Source organism: Dermacentor albipictus, chromosome 6, assembly GCF_038994185.2.
Source record: "Dermacentor albipictus isolate Rhodes 1998 colony chromosome 6, USDA_Dalb.pri_finalv2, whole genome shotgun sequence".
Classification (NCBI taxonomy): Eukaryota; Metazoa; Arthropoda; class Arachnida; order Ixodida; family Ixodidae; genus Dermacentor; species Dermacentor albipictus.
The window spans coordinates 120,543,945-120,560,926 of NC_091826.1; the positions used below are offsets into that span (position 1 = coordinate 120,543,945).

The window sequence follows — 16,982 nt, forward strand, 5'->3', positions numbered from 1 at the left end:
CTTCCACCGAATTCTCGTGACACCCTCCTACAGCAAAGGCAAGAGCGGAGACGGTTTGCACATTTTCACGTCGGTTTAAACAGCCAACAGGAGAGGAACTGGCGTCGTATTCAGACGAATACATACCCCAACCTGCACCACCTACACAGAATAGACCCCACGAGGTTCACTGACGAGTGCCCGTGGTGCGCAGACACACCCACACTAAAACACATCACATGAGAGTGCCCCAGGAGGCCACCGCACATAGACAGCCACATATTACACGAACATCCACTAATGAGGAATAGGCAGTGGGAGGCATGGCTTGCGGACGAGGGTCGGGAGAGCCAGTTGGCTCTTCTGGACCAAGCCCAGCGAGCCGCTCGTGCCAGTGGGGCCCTGGAATAGAGGCTCCAACCATCGTGCATTATTTTGTTTATATTGAATAAAGTTTTTACTCTCTTATAGAAAAATGCCTCTGGTAAAGGGAGGCGCGAACTAAAGCTAGCTCAAAACGTGGCTCAGTAAATACCAATAACGTCACGAGTAAATCAAAAAAGAAATTCTTCGGCTTATTGTAACAATAAATGGTGTCCAAATCCACGTCTGAGTGGCAGCTCTAACCAGGAGTTCTTTACGCTTGCGGCGGTAGTAATTTCAGAGCCGGGAAAATATGCGGTCAGATTTGGGCACCATCTACACCTTCTATAAGACACCTGCACACCATCATCAAATCTTTTGGCTATGTCTTTGGCTGCTTTTCGCTGACGAAAAATATGGGTCTGGCTAGTTTTGAGCTACATTTTGCGATAATTTGGCTGCGTTTTGCCGAGACCATCTGACAACCCTGCGCACAGAGTTCACGCGCACAGTTCACGCGCACCGCCGTTTGCCGGGCTCGTTCTCCAGCGCGCGCCTGGCACGCGCAACTGAGCCTTGCCTTCGCGATCGAGCAACGCTGGATGCGTTTGCAAAGGCAACGGACAAGCCGAAGAGCGAAGACACGCAGGTCTTGTCGGGGGCCTGTTGCGCTCCGAGGAGGCCAGTGCTTTCCAGAGGGTTACCCCAGCGTGAGCACCCGCACGGGTGAAGCTTCCCAGCCTCCACGTGACCCAACGTACGTGCAAGACGGCGCTAGCCAGCGCTTTGCCGGCGAGCCTCTCTTCAAGCGACGCGGCCACTGCAACTTCACCGGAACGCTGTCGAGCCGTGAGCGAGCTGCGCTTCGAGCAAACGTTTTCTTAAGAGACGCTAAGCTTGCAACTGAACTGTATTTACTTACCTCCGTATTCAGAAATGCATCTTAATTTGAAGCCCTTGCTTGACTTGGTTTAAACGACGCCTGTCGTCAACGCACCAAAAGAAAGGCAAAGAGCGTCTTCAGCGCGTTCGCACCAGGCGTCATTTGTATCAAGCATGAGCTTCAAGTGAAGCTGCATTTCTGAATACGGAGGTTAGTGTACAATATAGCTGTCATTGCCCCTTTTATACAGTAGTCGGCACACTTGTCTAGAGGGCTAGAGCAAAGGCGCTGTCTGCCGATAACGCGTGCTTCGAGGTAGTTTGCGTCTGTGTGTGCACAGTCGCGCTGCGTTAATCTTTTCCCCTTTACCGGTTACTGAGGCTTCAGTAGCTCCGATCACTTGCGACCGTCGGTGAAGGTGCGATAGTATGAGGGAGCGGAGTGCCCCTGTAACAGCTTCGCAGGCGATCGTAGTGATTGAAGACTCGGTAAGCGGCAAGACGACAAAAAGATTACATCCATCAGCGTGAACGCGCATCGTCAGATGCGCGCTGTCGTGCATCAATTGTTACGGCTGGCAGGCGTCACTGCAGCTGAAAGCATGGCGTTCGAGCGCTGTCGACAAGTGTGCTGACGACTGTATAGTTTTCCTTCCGAAGGTATCATCTTCCTGCTGTAGCTTAATAGACGCAGGTAAAAATGGGAAATGTCCTGTGACGCTACCTTAGCGATGCCAAGCGGTGGTCGAAGACAAACCAGTTCTCATTCGGGTAGTTTCAAGTCATCACGTGGCGGTGAAACGCGGCCGAGAATTATTAAGGTGAGGGCCTTATATATCTCATCGTTCAGACGACTTTCAATGGCCTTAAGCGAAAACCGGGTCGTCGGCGCCAAATCATACACGATGACGACTCGGTGTAGTAATTTACTTACCACAATGACCCGGCACCGTGTCTTACCTATATGCAAACGCGCATGCAACAGTTTTGATGGTGCGGGGGTCACCGTTGTCATCGTGTTAAGATAGAGTTGATTCAGATACTCGAACCGACTCCCGTCGGTGGGAGTCGAACCCACGAATTCTTCAGTTAATTAGGCTGAAGTTAAGGCATAGTTCATTAAGGTCGGATCAATTACGGCTCTTGAACAAGTAATAATAAAATAATGAAAGAACAAGTAATAAGAAAAACAAGAAGTAACAACTCATTCGAATGAGAATGCCAAGTAATTTAATGAATGACTCTTGAGAGCGTAAGGTTCTCATTCTCAAAGAGAGCGTCTTAGCCCTCTTTGACGCATGCTAAAATGATTGTCAATTATTAATTTTACAGCGAAACTGCTATACGAGGTCCACAACGATTTTCGTGCGACAGCGTCTGCGGCATCGCATGCCGGTGTGATCGTTATCAGATGTCAGATATAAGACAGCCAAAAGACATGACCCGGTGAAGAGACATAACCACAGAGGTAGAGACGAGTACATACGCGGCGCTAGAGCCTGTGACATCCATCCATATGTATTTATTTCGTATTGTGTCATTGTGCAGGGTTATGTCCTTCTCACAGCTGCAACTAGCTTAACAATGTGTTCTCCTGCAAAAGTTATCCAGAAACGCAGCTTGCGTTGGAGCCCGAAGTAGCTGTGTGACCAGGCGTACGCGACAATGCACAGCTGCACGCCGGCATCGTTCGCGCCGGCGCGGCATGTTGGCACTAGCGTCGGTGATCTATGGGGCAGAAAATAAAGCAGGTAAGATATTGACGCACGTAGTACCGCTCTTTGTTCGTGTTTTTGTCGTCTAACCACTGCTACAATGTGATCAGTCGGCGCCAAGCGCCCCTACGTACACGCAGAACGTCCCTCTTTGGTCGGGACGCGCACGTAAAGTGAACGTGAGCACCGGAAGTTGCACTTGAATCTACGGTGAGGTCATGTATAAATAGTCCTCTCCCGGCCTACGTCACGTCAATTCACTCACGTTGTTTTCCAGTACAAGCGGGAGTGTTTGGTTGGGACAATGCACGCCGCGCGCACGTTAGTGCGCTCTTACAGCTTTGTGTGTGAGAACGAGGGGCGAGAGAGGCAGACAGCAGGGCAGCTAATCAGTGTTTGGGAAAAGTATGCCAGTGAGAGGCTCGGTGGGGTACGAAAAACATAGGTCAGTTCTAGCTCCGCATTCATTGTTCGGAAATGGTCAAGACTGCTTATACTTCCGAGGAATAGGCCGCCCGACGTGAGTGCCAGCGAAAGCTTGCGCGTGCTACGGAAGAGTTCCCGATGTAGTTGTCGGGTACTTCGACATACTCTTTTACTGCAGAACTGGATTGTGGAATACAGGCGTGCAAAGTTTGGATCAACACGTTTTAGCAATGCGTGGGGCAAGCAGCCAACTACCATTATGGGCACCTGCGTTGACTTGGTCTTCGCGAACGCGATTCACCTGCAGATAGGTGCGCCGCTCGCTGTATACCACAGCGATCACAAAGCCGTGCTTATCAAGTCTAAGCGGCGACAAGGGCGGCAGGAGCCCACGCAACACTCCGCAACACAAGCTGCATTGGTGAGGCAAGGTCAAGCAACGCAAACGGAACGCCACGATAACGAATGAGGTGGAACGCAAACTAAAAAAAAAAAGATACGGCCAGTGTTCCACTCCGTGAAAACAAAAAGAGCAGCTCCGTGGTTCCTACAGTCTTCACAGAGTACAACTGGCCATAATTTTTATTTAATTTTTTACTTGGGGGGGGGGGGAGGTGGGGAAGTTGTGCGCGTACGCCGAGCCGGTTTGTCATGCCGGCACGCTGTTCCGCGCTTGCATGGGTAAATCGCACGACGAGCGGCAGTGGGATCAGCTTTTTTGCGATTCCCAATACACGAGAAGCAGCGACAAACAAGGTGCGCGCGGGCAATGCCCCGCGACAAATGGTAGCCGTCAGACGCCGACTAAATATGCTGATTTCACTCGCACTTTTCTCAAAATATTGAACTAAGCGGATGCTCAATTAGCAGTGTTCTGCTGCTTTCATGCTGGACGTTTATTTACAGCGCGAAGACAGCAATGAACCGCCGGGACAAATGCGGTCACGTTCGCGTTTACGTTATGAAAACAGCCATTGATACTTAGTCTGCTCTCTACTTCACATATTGTATTTGATTAGTGGGAACTACGTGAGCTGCTGTTCGCTACTGTAGTGAACGAGCAATTAAACCTCCTGCCGCATCGATTGATACCCATGTCACACGGGCACTTTCGATCGCGGCCGAGCCAGATCCAGATAGAGTGCTACTAAACGAGCATTTATAATCGCGATTTTGCTTGATCCAAAATAATTGAGTCACGATCTAGCTTCTTCATTGAGATCCTGGATGTCGATCATCTGCAACCTCAATGCTCAGTGAGCATCCACTGTAGGGATGTAGAGGTTTCGGTGTTGCGCTGCTAAGCCCGTAGCCGCCGGATCAAAACCCTGCCGCGGCGGCTGTATTTCGATAGGGGCTGGATAAAGAGGACTTCATTTGTACAAAATACCAGATTATCACCCCGGCTCTTCTCAACATCATTGTCGCCGAGGCCAGTACTACAGTGCAAGACGTTATCAGAAAAGGTGCTGCAATAATGAGCGTGGAACCGAGTGATCTTGCCCCTTTGGACAAGGCAAGGCCTTCCTACTAACTGCAACACAACCATAAGCGCGACTTCGGCTCTCATTAATTTGTCAGATGCACGTGTAAAGCTCCCTTGACTGCAAATGGAACAAATTCAGGAGCAGACAGCTCTTGGAAATGCTCTTGCTAACTACAAGAGAGCTCAATCACCAGTGGAACCTGAACCATTTGACGATACTTCGTATAGAGTTACTACATGGCTTGACTTGTATGAGTACACTTAGGGACATAACTGGTGCTCTGTTATTTATCGCATGCTTAACATGTGGGATTACCTTGGTGGGAACGCTAAAAAAATGATTACACTTTCGCATCATAGAGCACAAGCAGCAGCCGCGGAAAGTATTGAAAGAGTGCATTCTGTGTGCTTTTTGGGGAAATACATTTGAGACTATAACCAGAAAAAAAAATGGCTGTGGCTTAGGTAAGGTTAAGCCCAGGATGCGAAGCATACTAGCCTTTATTTTAGTTGTTGAACCACTGTTTAGCCTGGTGAACTGCTGTTGCTTGGCTATATTTGGTTCGGCTAGACGAAGAAACAACTCATGCATTACTGCTTCGCCTTCAAGAGTGGAACGCGACAGCGTTCCCGTCGACCCGCCAAGGGGTGTAAGACAATGGGCTACAGGGCAGCGACTACGCGCCCCGCATTGGACGCGGTGAGCGTCGAGCAAAGCAGCGTTCGGCGCGGCAACGAAATGTGCGCCTGAGCAAGAGACGCACGCCTTAGAAACAGCTCGTTTCTAAGGCAACACCGCATTCACTAGAGGCGCTTTTGTACCGCTTTGAGGCATCGTACTCGTGGCTCAGTGGTAGCGTCTCCGTCCCACACTCCGGAGACCCTTGTTCGATTCCCACCCAGCCCGTCTTGCAAGAGTTGAGCCAAAGCCACTTCTCCTCTGTCGTGAGGTCACGGTGTCACGTGGTTTCAAGGCGACACCGCCGCGCCTGAGGAGCTGGGTTGAGCTCTCGTAATATGCTTCGCATAAAATGGTCTTTTGAAATACCTTTTCGCAAAGCGCCGGCTATTGCAAATAGCGAGACCCAGTCTTTCAGGGTCATCAGTAGCACCACTTATAATGCTCGGAATGCGAAACGACTGTCGGGATCAAGTCCAAGTCAGGTCGCCTTCCGCTGTAGGTGACCTTCTGTACTCACTGAGATATGTCACGCTCTTAGACTTATCATCTGCAGTCAAAGCCGCTTTTCCGACGGCAGCGCAGGTGGTAGACAAATCGAGAGAGAGAAAAGTGCGCAATAAGTCGACGTGAATGAATTCTTGCGATACCGCATGTTTTCAAAGGATCTTGACAGTATATGCGGAGCCAGTTACGAAGTCAAGCTGCTAGCATGATCAAGCATTCAAACTGCCGGCTCAGGGCCGGGGCTTCAGAGCCAGTAGCCAGCTGAGGCTCTCAGAGATGACACAGGGTGGAAGAGCCATTCAAGAGACGACGTTCACGTTGTGGTGACCGCCGTCCCCATAAAATGAAACAAAATATATTTCTAGTTAGGATAAACGTTCTTTTTGTCTCTGTGCTTGTAAATGGACACAAAATGACATCACTCGTTGACACTGGCGCATGAATCAGCATCATAAACGAATGAATTGTGGACGAAGCCAAGGCTAACTACGAAAAGTCAGTTCGAGTCTATAGCTATGATGGAGCCTCGCAAGAGTTCAGTTCAGAAACATTGAGATTACGACAAAATGTTCAGTATTCTCTAGGGTCAAATTTGATTTTCGGCTATCGCAAGCAGACGTGAAGCTTTGGAAGATTAATATATTGTGGAGTGACGTTATCACTACGGATGAACACGGTGTAACTGAAAACAGTATCGAGAAAAATAAGAACTATTACATGTTCTGAAGATGTTTCTTCTAAGTTCTCGGAACGCATATGTGTCGGCAAATTTCCACCACCTACAAGTACTACGAAGTTACATTTGAGATATGAGTAAAAATTCATATTCATAAATCAAGAAAAAACATTCTAGCTTAAAGCAAGAACTTCAAAGAATGCACGATTCTGGTATCATTAGGCCATCAACCTCACCATTTGCTTCACCAATCACCACTGTATTTAAGGATTACGCATCCCTCAGCTTATGCACAGACTGTAGAATAATTAACAAATGAACAGAACTCTTTTCTATGCCCCGCATAGAAGAAATTATTGATGAGACAGGTGGCTGCAAATGTTTGTAAGAATAAACCTATTTAAAGGATACTAGCAGGTTCCATTAAAAGAAGAAACCAAGAAATTCACAGCAATTGTTACACCGTTTCATATATATGTGTACAGGAGCCTTCCATATGGATAACAAGATTCCGGGCCTGGTTTCAAAAGATGATGAATTCTGTTCTAAAAACAACATAGGAAACTTCTGCAACGTCTACATTAATGATGTCATAGCGTACTCGATAAAAAGGGTTGACCACGTGATACACGTAACCGAAGTCCTCAAATAACAGAGTAAAGTTAAACTGAAAATAAATATAAAGAAAGGTGAATTATTCGGCAGGAGGTAGTGTTCATAGGCAGGGTTTTTGATGGAAGTAACAGAAGCGCAAATGAGGAAAACGTGCAATACATTTCGCAGCTCGTCAAACCGTAGGACCTGCACTCTCTCCGATGATTTCAAGGATTGGCAGGACACTTCGGAGCCTTTTAACAAAAACTACGCCACAATGACTCCACAGCTTTAACGCAAAAGGCGTTCCCTTTATATGGTCCGAATAATTCGGTGGATGCTATGTTGAACTCGTGAAGACCATTTCATCAGACCCTATACTGACACTGCCCGCCTTCAGTTTGCCTTTAGAATTGTACACCGACGCTTCAAGCTATGAAACGGACACTGTTCTTCATCAACGAGACTCGCGGAAGCCCAGCGGGAGGCAACGAGTTGTTGGATATTCCTCTTAGATGCTTTCCAAATCCCAGGTGATTTACGCAACTGCAGAAAAAGAAGGTTTCGCAGTAGTCGTGGTTTAAGACATTTGAAGAGCTACTTGGAAGGCCGCAATTTAGGCTTTTCACCGACTACCAAGTCTTGAGGCACCTTCTTGAACTAGCTTCAGCCTAGAGGAAGAGTAGCCTGATGAATCAGCGAGATCCAACAATGGACATTCGATGTGCTGCATCGCCCAGGAATAAAACATCGGGATGGAGATGCGCTGTCAAGACTGCATGTTCACCAGGCAGCGAGCGCCGAAAGCGTAAATTTGGCCAACTTATGGAAGGAAACATATGGGGCATGTGTTCCAACTATACTACGGCTCTATTACCTTAGTCTTGAGTCAGGTGAGCAGGACTGCTTTTAGAGAACTTACCAAAAATTGACCCAAACATTCACATCGAAAAACTTGAGAACCGGTGCGGCTAGATGCTTCAAGACTTGCCATGAGTCCCGGCACAACTATTCAAGGCACAACTCAGACCTAGAAAGAACCTCATGGTGTTGCCGATCTACTCTAACATTCCATAAGAGTCAGTCCACGTTGACTTCGCTGAACGTAAAAAAAAAAGGATAGAGTACGAAGGATCCAATCATTTTCCGTGGCAGTAGGCGAATGCTACAAGTTTATGGCTGCTAAGCCCAGCAACGAAGACGCGTACTGCCTCATTTCACGCCTTGAAAGAGATGCAGTATGAATGCCAAAGTCGTGGTAGCTGACAACTGTCCCACTTTTCGTAGCGACAAAGCTTCGTGCTTGGGTCCAGAAACGCTGCCTGGTACTACGTTTTACTGCCTAGTACCATTCAGGCGCCAATTCCCTAGCAGAGAGAGTTATACGCGACTTGAAGACGTTCTTGGCTCTTTACGCTGACTTCTAGGGCGGATGGGAGTGTACCTTGGAAGTGTCTTTTCCAGATCAGAACCATTCCTACATTCGAATTTAGGATGCAGCCCCCAAACTTTGGGGAGCGACGTCGGTCCAAGGTATAATTCATAGAGACGCGATTTCGGTGAAAAACAGCCTTGATTAAAACCCAATTCTTGGGCCCGTAAATTGTTACTAAAACTGCGAGGCAACAAGACATTCTGAAAACAGTTTGTTATGAAGAACTGAGAGGCAAGAAAGAAGCTTCACTTCGAAACGTTGTATTACATATCGTCCATGGAGAGATGAAGACAGAAGTCGAAGAGGATATAAGGGGTGCGATCGCGCAAACAGCTCGCTTTTCCGTTCTCTCGCTTGCCCTCTCGTGATTCGTTGGCGCCCGCGCGTTTCGTCACGGCCGTCATTGCGCCGGGCCGGGACCACAAAATGCGCTTACGTCACACTCCTATCAATCATTCCAAAACCGAGTGAAATCGGCCGCTATCGTGGAACGGTCGACAAGGGCATTCGTTTCGAAGAATGAATGGCCGTTGCCATAGCAGCGCTAGTAGCAGACGATGCGCCTGTCGTCTGCTCGTAATGTCGTCGCTCGCCGAGCATGGTTGGCCCTGCCGGGGGTCCAGTTTTTTTAGATTAAAGCGCGATCCGCCACTGCAGAACGTTAGCGACGTTAATTATTGAAAACAACTGTGATCACAGTGAAATTAAATGTTGTGCCTGCGCTGTGATAAATATAACTAGTGTTCTTCTTTTTAATGTTGTTTGATCTGAGCTCATTTGTCGAGAATGCTCGCCGTTTCACGTTGTGCTCAGAGAATCGCGTTCATTGTTCGGTGGTTTGACGCTCACGAGTCACGATGGCAGCTCCTATTATCGCGCTTTTGGAGTCTCTCGGGCAGCCTCGGCGACGCATCTTTCGGGACGCATTTGACGAGCTTACCGAGGAAGAGTTCCGCGAGCACTTCAGGCTCTCGAAGAGCACTGTACGGTGGCTCTGCAAGCAATTGGAAGACGTCATGGGTGGCCTTCGGACCGGTGGCATCATGACGCAAGGCAAGGTGCTTTGTGGTCTCCGTTAGCGACGGGGAGCTTCCAAAGATCCATTGGCAGTGAAGAATTTGTATCCATAGGGCAGGCTTCCGTGAGCGAGACCATTCGCGCAGTTGCGGAAACAATAACCGGGGTGCGCCGGCAACAGGGTTGGGTGAGCTTCCCGTTGACAACGGCCGGCAAGCCAAGTGCAAAGGCGGCCTTTACGGATCGCGGCCGCATTCCCGGTGTAGTGGCCTGGGTCGCTATTTTGTAGCGATGCCTTATGCCTTATTCTATGCTATTCTTATCATCCACCACACACGGCGGCCTGATCCCGTTGATAATGGGGGCAGACCGTCGCTCTGACTACTGGCTTAGCGCAAAAAGCCTGAAAAAGCATAGAATTGGAAAAGGCATCGCTACAAAATACCGGCCCTGTGTCGACGGGACGCTCTTGGGTCAGCGCGCGCGATGTCCGCACAAGGTACGGGTGGCCCTCTATGAACGCGACCAACAGTTCGCGTTGGTGCGGCGACACGTGCGGGTCAAGTCTTAGATTTTTGTGCGACGACATAACGATTCGCAGTCGATGAACAATGATCGCCGATTGAACTGCGCGCGCCTGCCAATTTGTTTTGGCGTGTGCGATACCACCTAGCGGACTAAACCAAAATATATGCCGCTTAAATTAGTTTTCTTCTCTCGCATCACATTTCCGACGCAGATTATATGTTGCAACAGTAAGAGTTTTTTTCTTATATTACGTGTTTAATTATTAAAGCATCACAAACATTCTGCACTTAATGTATCGTCCCCGATCGAAGCCCAAACTGGTGACGCAAACTTCCGGGGCTGGGCTCGCTCGTTTATTGGCTGTGCTCTCCCTCCCGTTCTCACAAATCTTGCGGACGGCCTACTTTGTGACGTCGCAGCCAGACCGAACGAACGGAAAAGCGAGCTGTTTGCGCGATCAAGATTCCCTGGTCAGGAACGGAAGCACATGAAAATGAAGCAGGATGTCAAGGCTGTCAAAGAAGAGAAGCCGGAGACAAAACACGGAGGCTGAATATGACGATTTGACAATCGTATTAAATGCGCGAAGGCTCGCAGCTTTCGGTACCTTCTACATTATGTACAGTGATTTGCGATCCATAGAAATTAGGCAGATTAAGAATGTGGTTACCTGCGTGCATAAAATGAGCGGTTGGGGTCGGTACTTGGGTACATGTTGCAGTAGGCGCATGATTCCGGGCAGCGCAGAACCTCAAACAGGGCGTGTGGCGAACCTAACTAGAATTTAGTGACGGAAAACGTTTGAATAAATTTAAACGAAAAACGCGATAACTCTACTGCTACACTCCACAATGGCAATGTAAAACCAAGTTTGTCTGGTTTTTTCTATACCCAGGTTCGTTCTCTTAAAATGAATGCATGGCACGCGTTTTCTGTCAATAAAATGTGGCTGCAGTGCAGCGCTCCTGCGTGCATAAGCTAACGTCCCCCCAGTTATAAGGCTTCTTTTCCATCCTTGCTGTTCTTGGGCTTAATTCACGAAACATTTAGCTCGTAAGAGTTTCTGGGCATTGGCAGGACGCCTTCGCTAATGATATGTCGGATATCGCGATTGGCGAAAACCTGCTGACGTAAATTTCTGGCGTAACAAACGTTTTAGAAATACGGATCATGTTCGTCCCGCAGTCACGAACCACTACCGAGTCGCACAGATTTCTTAGAAAAAAGTTGCTGTCGGGCTAGTTGGTAACTCATAATGGTAAAACGTATATGTAAACACATTATATATATATATATATATATATATATATATATATATATATATATATATATATATATATATATATATATATATATATATATATATATATATATATATATATATATATAGAGAGAGAGAGAGAGAGAGAGAGTTGTAGAGATCTTTTTTTTTGCAGGGTTCAAGCAACGGTGGCGAGCGCTGCTTCAGGCGGAGACCTGCTTCGAGGCCTTTTTCGGGCCATGCTGATTGTGACATCTGTTTCCTTACCTTTTTTTATCATGCCATGTTTTGTATCCAGGGTGAGAAGGCTCTAAAGAGTTCGGTGATAGCGATAGCGGAGGAGACAAGTCATGTTTGCAAGCGTGTCAGTGGCACGTTCACAAATATTTCGTTTTCTACATGTGCCATTTCCTAATTACTTACTGCACCTACTGAATGTTCGTTTGATCCGTATAATACATGCTATTTCTCTTACAGTTGTCCTGCTCCGGTTTTATGTCAGATTCGTGGTTTGTCGTGCATCTGTATTGCTATTATTTATTTGAATACATAAATATACTGTTTAACTGTAGTACGATCTCTGCTATAACCTCGTCGGTCACTTCGAGTCTGGACGTATTTCAACCTGTGACATTTAGTACGTTCTCTTAAACTGATAACGATAAGAGCGAGCTAGCTTTTGAGTGTTGAAATTTCACATTATAAGGGAAGTAAGAGGCACACGAAGGCATAAACGATATAGTGCTGTTAAGAGGAGGCATATCTTTACCAGCCTTATAGAATACAAGAGCCGGCAAAAGAAGGAAATGTAAGGATTTAAAGCAATAGGCACTGCGCATAGTGCAATAGATATACAAGTGGCTGTCACACGTGAACGTGGGTAAGTTCACCATTTACTGACTGGTGCAGAAGCAGCATTGTCGCAACGTTTGCTCGTATGTGCAGGCAAGCACATGACATTTTAAAGTTTTTTTCTACATTTTGGTTTTCATTGCACAGCTTGTGCTATGGAAGATCGAGCTCGCAAGGTTAACTGAGGGCAATTGCCCACCATCGCGAACCCTAAGCTCATGATTGTGTTGGTAGCATGCTTTCTACCTCATCGGCTTGGTACCTGTGGTATTCATCAAAGGAGTACGAGGTTTCGGGAACATATTAGAGCTGAGATGACCTTATAGCAGGCTATACTTAGAATAACTTCAATAAACGCTTGCTTTGAAGTACTCTAGTTAAGAATAGTCCGTCAGTCAGTCCGCCAATACAATACTTCAGTCCAGCAATGCAAAATCCACGATAGCGCAAAGTACACTCAGACACTAAACAGCAGCATCAACGCGAGATCGTTACTAGCAGTACTCAGTTAACGAAGCAGTGAGTACTTTCTGCGTCAATGTGTGGAGGTGGTCACTGAACGTTACTAACGGAAAGTGTTTAAAGGCAGACCATTTCCCTCCCTTGTCCCGTTTCTAATTATACTTGCATCGCATGCCGACGTGTGTACGCTGATCTGTAAGCATGAACGTCGAGGGTACAAACAGAAGAATTCTATTGCTGAAAACCACCATAGTGTCATGCATACGTGATTAGGTTGTTTTCGCGTCTGCAGTCGAAATTTCGAACGCACTGGCAAATTTCTTGTCTTTTTTTCTTTCTTTCCAGGATCTTCGTCATAAGAATCATCGAAGTTGACGCAGTCCCAACACCGCACAAATTAATTTGGTGAAATTATTTTGGGAGCCTGAGAAATACTTCCGTCAATACGAACGCTTCTGTGCTGAAATAGATGTTTGAAGTGTCCGTAGCATCACGCGAAAGAAAGTCATGTGCATTTAGGGCGGACTTCGCGTAGCGCCATATGTGCTTGAAGTAGTATTTGTTATTTCCGCGATGGGTTTTCTGTACTATTTGGCTCATTTAAACCACGCTTTTTACGGTGTTGTCGCTATAGGCTTGCAGCGCATGTACCAAGCCTAAAACTGATGGCATATCTAACGCTAAATTTTTGGGCGAAACTATATTCTGCTGTCAATTGATTTGTTGTTGTTTCTTGACGATTTTTATGCGTTTTATATTTTCAGTTTTCACTCATGGATTCAGTCTATTGGTTTGCACATTGTATTTGCGAATGTGTACTATACTTGTTCGCAAGAATTCCTTCTTGGTGTGTTTGCTGTCTAGTTTTCGGTTCATACCCTATATGTGTTTAAGCGGTGCCATTGTCCGCAACAAACTGGAATCTGTTTTCGGCGAGTGCCTTTTACCGGGTAGCGGAGGAGAGCACACGGCGGCAACCGTTCTCCGTCAATGCGATACGCCAGCGTTTACATGCATTGTGCAGTACATTTGCCTGTCTCGATCTATCATGACCTTTTACACTACTGCTAATCGCCTTTCTGGTGCATTGCCGCCGTGTAATTGGATGCGATGTACTAGACGTATTGCAATACGCCACTTGTCGCATTAATGTAAGCGCAGCATTTAGTAGCCTTCGTAAGTGCTCTCGTACTGAACGAATTGGGAGCTGACAATTAAGGAACATAAAAAACTGGACAATAACATACACCTCCTTTTTTCCTTCGATACGCCTGCATTTTGTATTGCGCGCATACTTGCCTCACGCTCTTCTCCAGCTGTCTTGTTCTTAAGCTATACTGTATAAATCGGTGGTCTCGAAACCCACGCGCCAGCAACAGTTCTGTCTGCGTGGCTGAGGCCAATCTCGAAGGCTCTGCTTTTGCTGACTGCATGCGCCAGAAGCAATTAATACGTCACACGGGACTTGTTTTGGATACCACCTATTGAGACGAGCCTTGCAAGCGCATTGAAGTATAGAGTGATGCCGTAAATTGTGGCTGCGCTTACAGCTAAAAAGAAGTAAAGAAAGCTATCGTACCGTGCGATTCCAGTCACTCAGGCATTTCCGCGTAAGACAGCCGTAAGTGTACTGCGTCGGACTGTTCTTGAATAGCACTAATTGGTTCAACTGAAAAATGTTGCGAGCGACCTGAGGTGCAGCAGGCACTTCTTACCAAATCATCGATTTGTGATCGTCAGTTAACTTCCATATTTACTTTACGGTTTGTCAGTGCGAATGCACCTTCGAAGAACCCTGAAGAGAAAAATCATTTCACTTGTATTAGTAAATTGACTTTATACAATGCCGAAAAAGCCACTCTTACCAGTACAACAGGCTTGGCAAGCTAGAAAAGTCGCAAAGCACGTACGATAGCTGGAGATGCCATCATGAAGTTTTGCGCACCACCTGTTCGGGACATCATAAATTTTGACAGCCTGTGCTAGTGCCCAGTTGTTTTGTTTTTTTCGGTAAAGAACGGAGTACATCGTATTCTAAAAGAGGTACAGACTGAACCGACAAGTTTGGTTACTTCCTTGCTCTCTCGTCGTATCCCTGCAAATGTCAGTCGATTGTTTTGATGTCGCATTGGAATTTGCGCCACGCTCACGAAACACGAAACAGAAAAGGAAAAGTGCGTGGGGCACGCGCTGTCCTTTTCTGCCGTTTCCAGTTTTGTGAGTGCTGAACAAATTACAAGATGAACGCTTACCAGCTCGTTCAGTTTTCTAATCTTAATTTCGATAACATTCCCAACCCCTTCGTCAAATTCTTCACCGTGCACTATTGCCTCTACCTTTTCTTTAGCCTTTCTATTTAGAACACAATCTCCGTAATTTCAGGCGAAGCAGCTGCTGCTGGAGAGGGCAGTGGCCGTCGACGCAAGAAGATCGACAAGTCCAAAGCGTGGAGAGGAGGAACAGAAAGGAAGAAAGGTGCTTCCTCTGCGGATGGACGTAAAAGCACCGCTCGTAAAGAAGGCACACAGAGTGGCGTTCCGTATTGCTGCCACCTGTGTGCCCATGTGTCGGAGAGCTCGGGGAAATTGAAAAAGCACCGAGCCACACACACCGCCGGGACAGTGTTGCAGTGTCCTTCGTGTACCGCGACATTTGCGTCTGTCCAGACCTACAATCGTCACGTGCGCGGACACAGTGGCGTAAACCTGTACGAGTGTAGCGTGTGCACATTTGCAACCGCCTACAAGACGTCACTAGAGTATCACATGAAGACGCACACGGGTGACAAGCCTTTCACCTGCGCGATGTGCCCGTACGCCGCTAGGAGCAGAAATCACCTCAAAAAGCATGTGCGCACGCACACGGGCCACAGGCCGTACAAGTGCTCGAAGTGCCCGTATGCTGCCTCGCAGAGCAGCCACCTGAAGCGGCACATGAGCCGGCACACTTGAACATGATTTTGTTACTTTTTATTCAACTTGAAAGATTTCTTCTTAAATTGTAATGTGTTAGTGGTCTTGCTTTGCCTATTCCATCATTTCAGGATGCTAATTACATAGTGCAGCAATTTGATTGTTTATCGACTGTGCTCCAAAGTTTGTGCAACTTCAGTTTAACGCTCCAAAATATATAAATGCCATTTGTGAAATGATAACGTTGCGTTGTGTTTGTAATAAAAAAATTAATGTAACTTGAAAACAACTTTCTGCATTGTTGTCATGTGCTTTTTGTGGTCATGTCGAGAGACTAGAGCACAAGGACTACGCAGGCGAGTTTTTAATACTGCATGTAAATGTGTGTGTGCGTGTGGGCGTGTAGGATTAAATTATTTGTATAAAAGTTGCGGCTTTCAGGTATTTGTAATTTGCGCTGCCCCACAACTTGGTCCTTAGGTACACACTACTACAAGCACTACCTTTAGACACTTCGGAAATGAAGCAAATAAACGTTCAGCCTGGCAGTCGGTTATCTCTTTATGGGGCCATGGCACTTCCCAACGTCTTCCAAATTCATTTTCCAACCATGTGGCATTGCTTTCAGGTACAGCCAGCTCTCGTTTTTGTGTGCTTTCGGCATTAGCAGTAATCGTAGAGGCACCTGCCACCATCACTGGACAAAGAAATGCCGCACCCTTCTCTATCACGTAATTTTGATAAACCATCGGCGGATCATTGTCGAAGACTTTCAATAGCCTCCCTATAGATCAGGTGACACAGTCGTATGCTGCTAGGGGCAGTAATTGGTTAGCTTTATCGCATATTCCTATTGCGTCGCGCTGCTGAGCTTGAGGTAGCTGGCTTAGATTCCTGCCGCGGAGACCGCATTTCTAAGGGGGCGAAATGTGGAAACGCTTGTGTAAGAGATTTAGGTACACGTTAAATAACCCCGTGTGTGCAGAATTTATCAGAAGTCTCCCACTATGGTGTGCCCCAATCAGATTTTGTTTTGGCTCGTAAAACAACACATTTTGATTTTTAATGCGAGCGACATCCTTTACCTATTTCAGGTAGTTCGAGCCTATTCGTCTCTCTATCTAACCATTTACGCTGACCTGTGACCCAAGTTGTCTATTGACTTGAGCCATTGGCTAAATTCTCATGGTGGTAAAGCCGTCGTGATC

General features: G+C 46.9%; 1 long non-coding RNA gene across 2 annotated transcripts; it reads left to right on the top strand.

The window, feature by feature from the left end:
- The first annotated feature begins 860 nt into the window (after window positions 1–860).
- On the top strand, window positions 861–15,941 carry LOC135913792 (uncharacterized). Of its 2 annotated transcripts, none has more exons than XR_010568116.1 (4): window positions 861–1,191; window positions 2,773–2,975; window positions 11,724–11,847; window positions 13,208–15,941. It is a non-coding gene; the product is annotated as an uncharacterized lncRNA (long non-coding RNA). The 2 variants fall into 2 exon arrangements; XR_010568117.1 differs by having other exon boundaries at window positions 2,828–2,975.
- The last annotated feature ends 1,041 nt before the right edge of the window (window positions 15,942–16,982 follow it).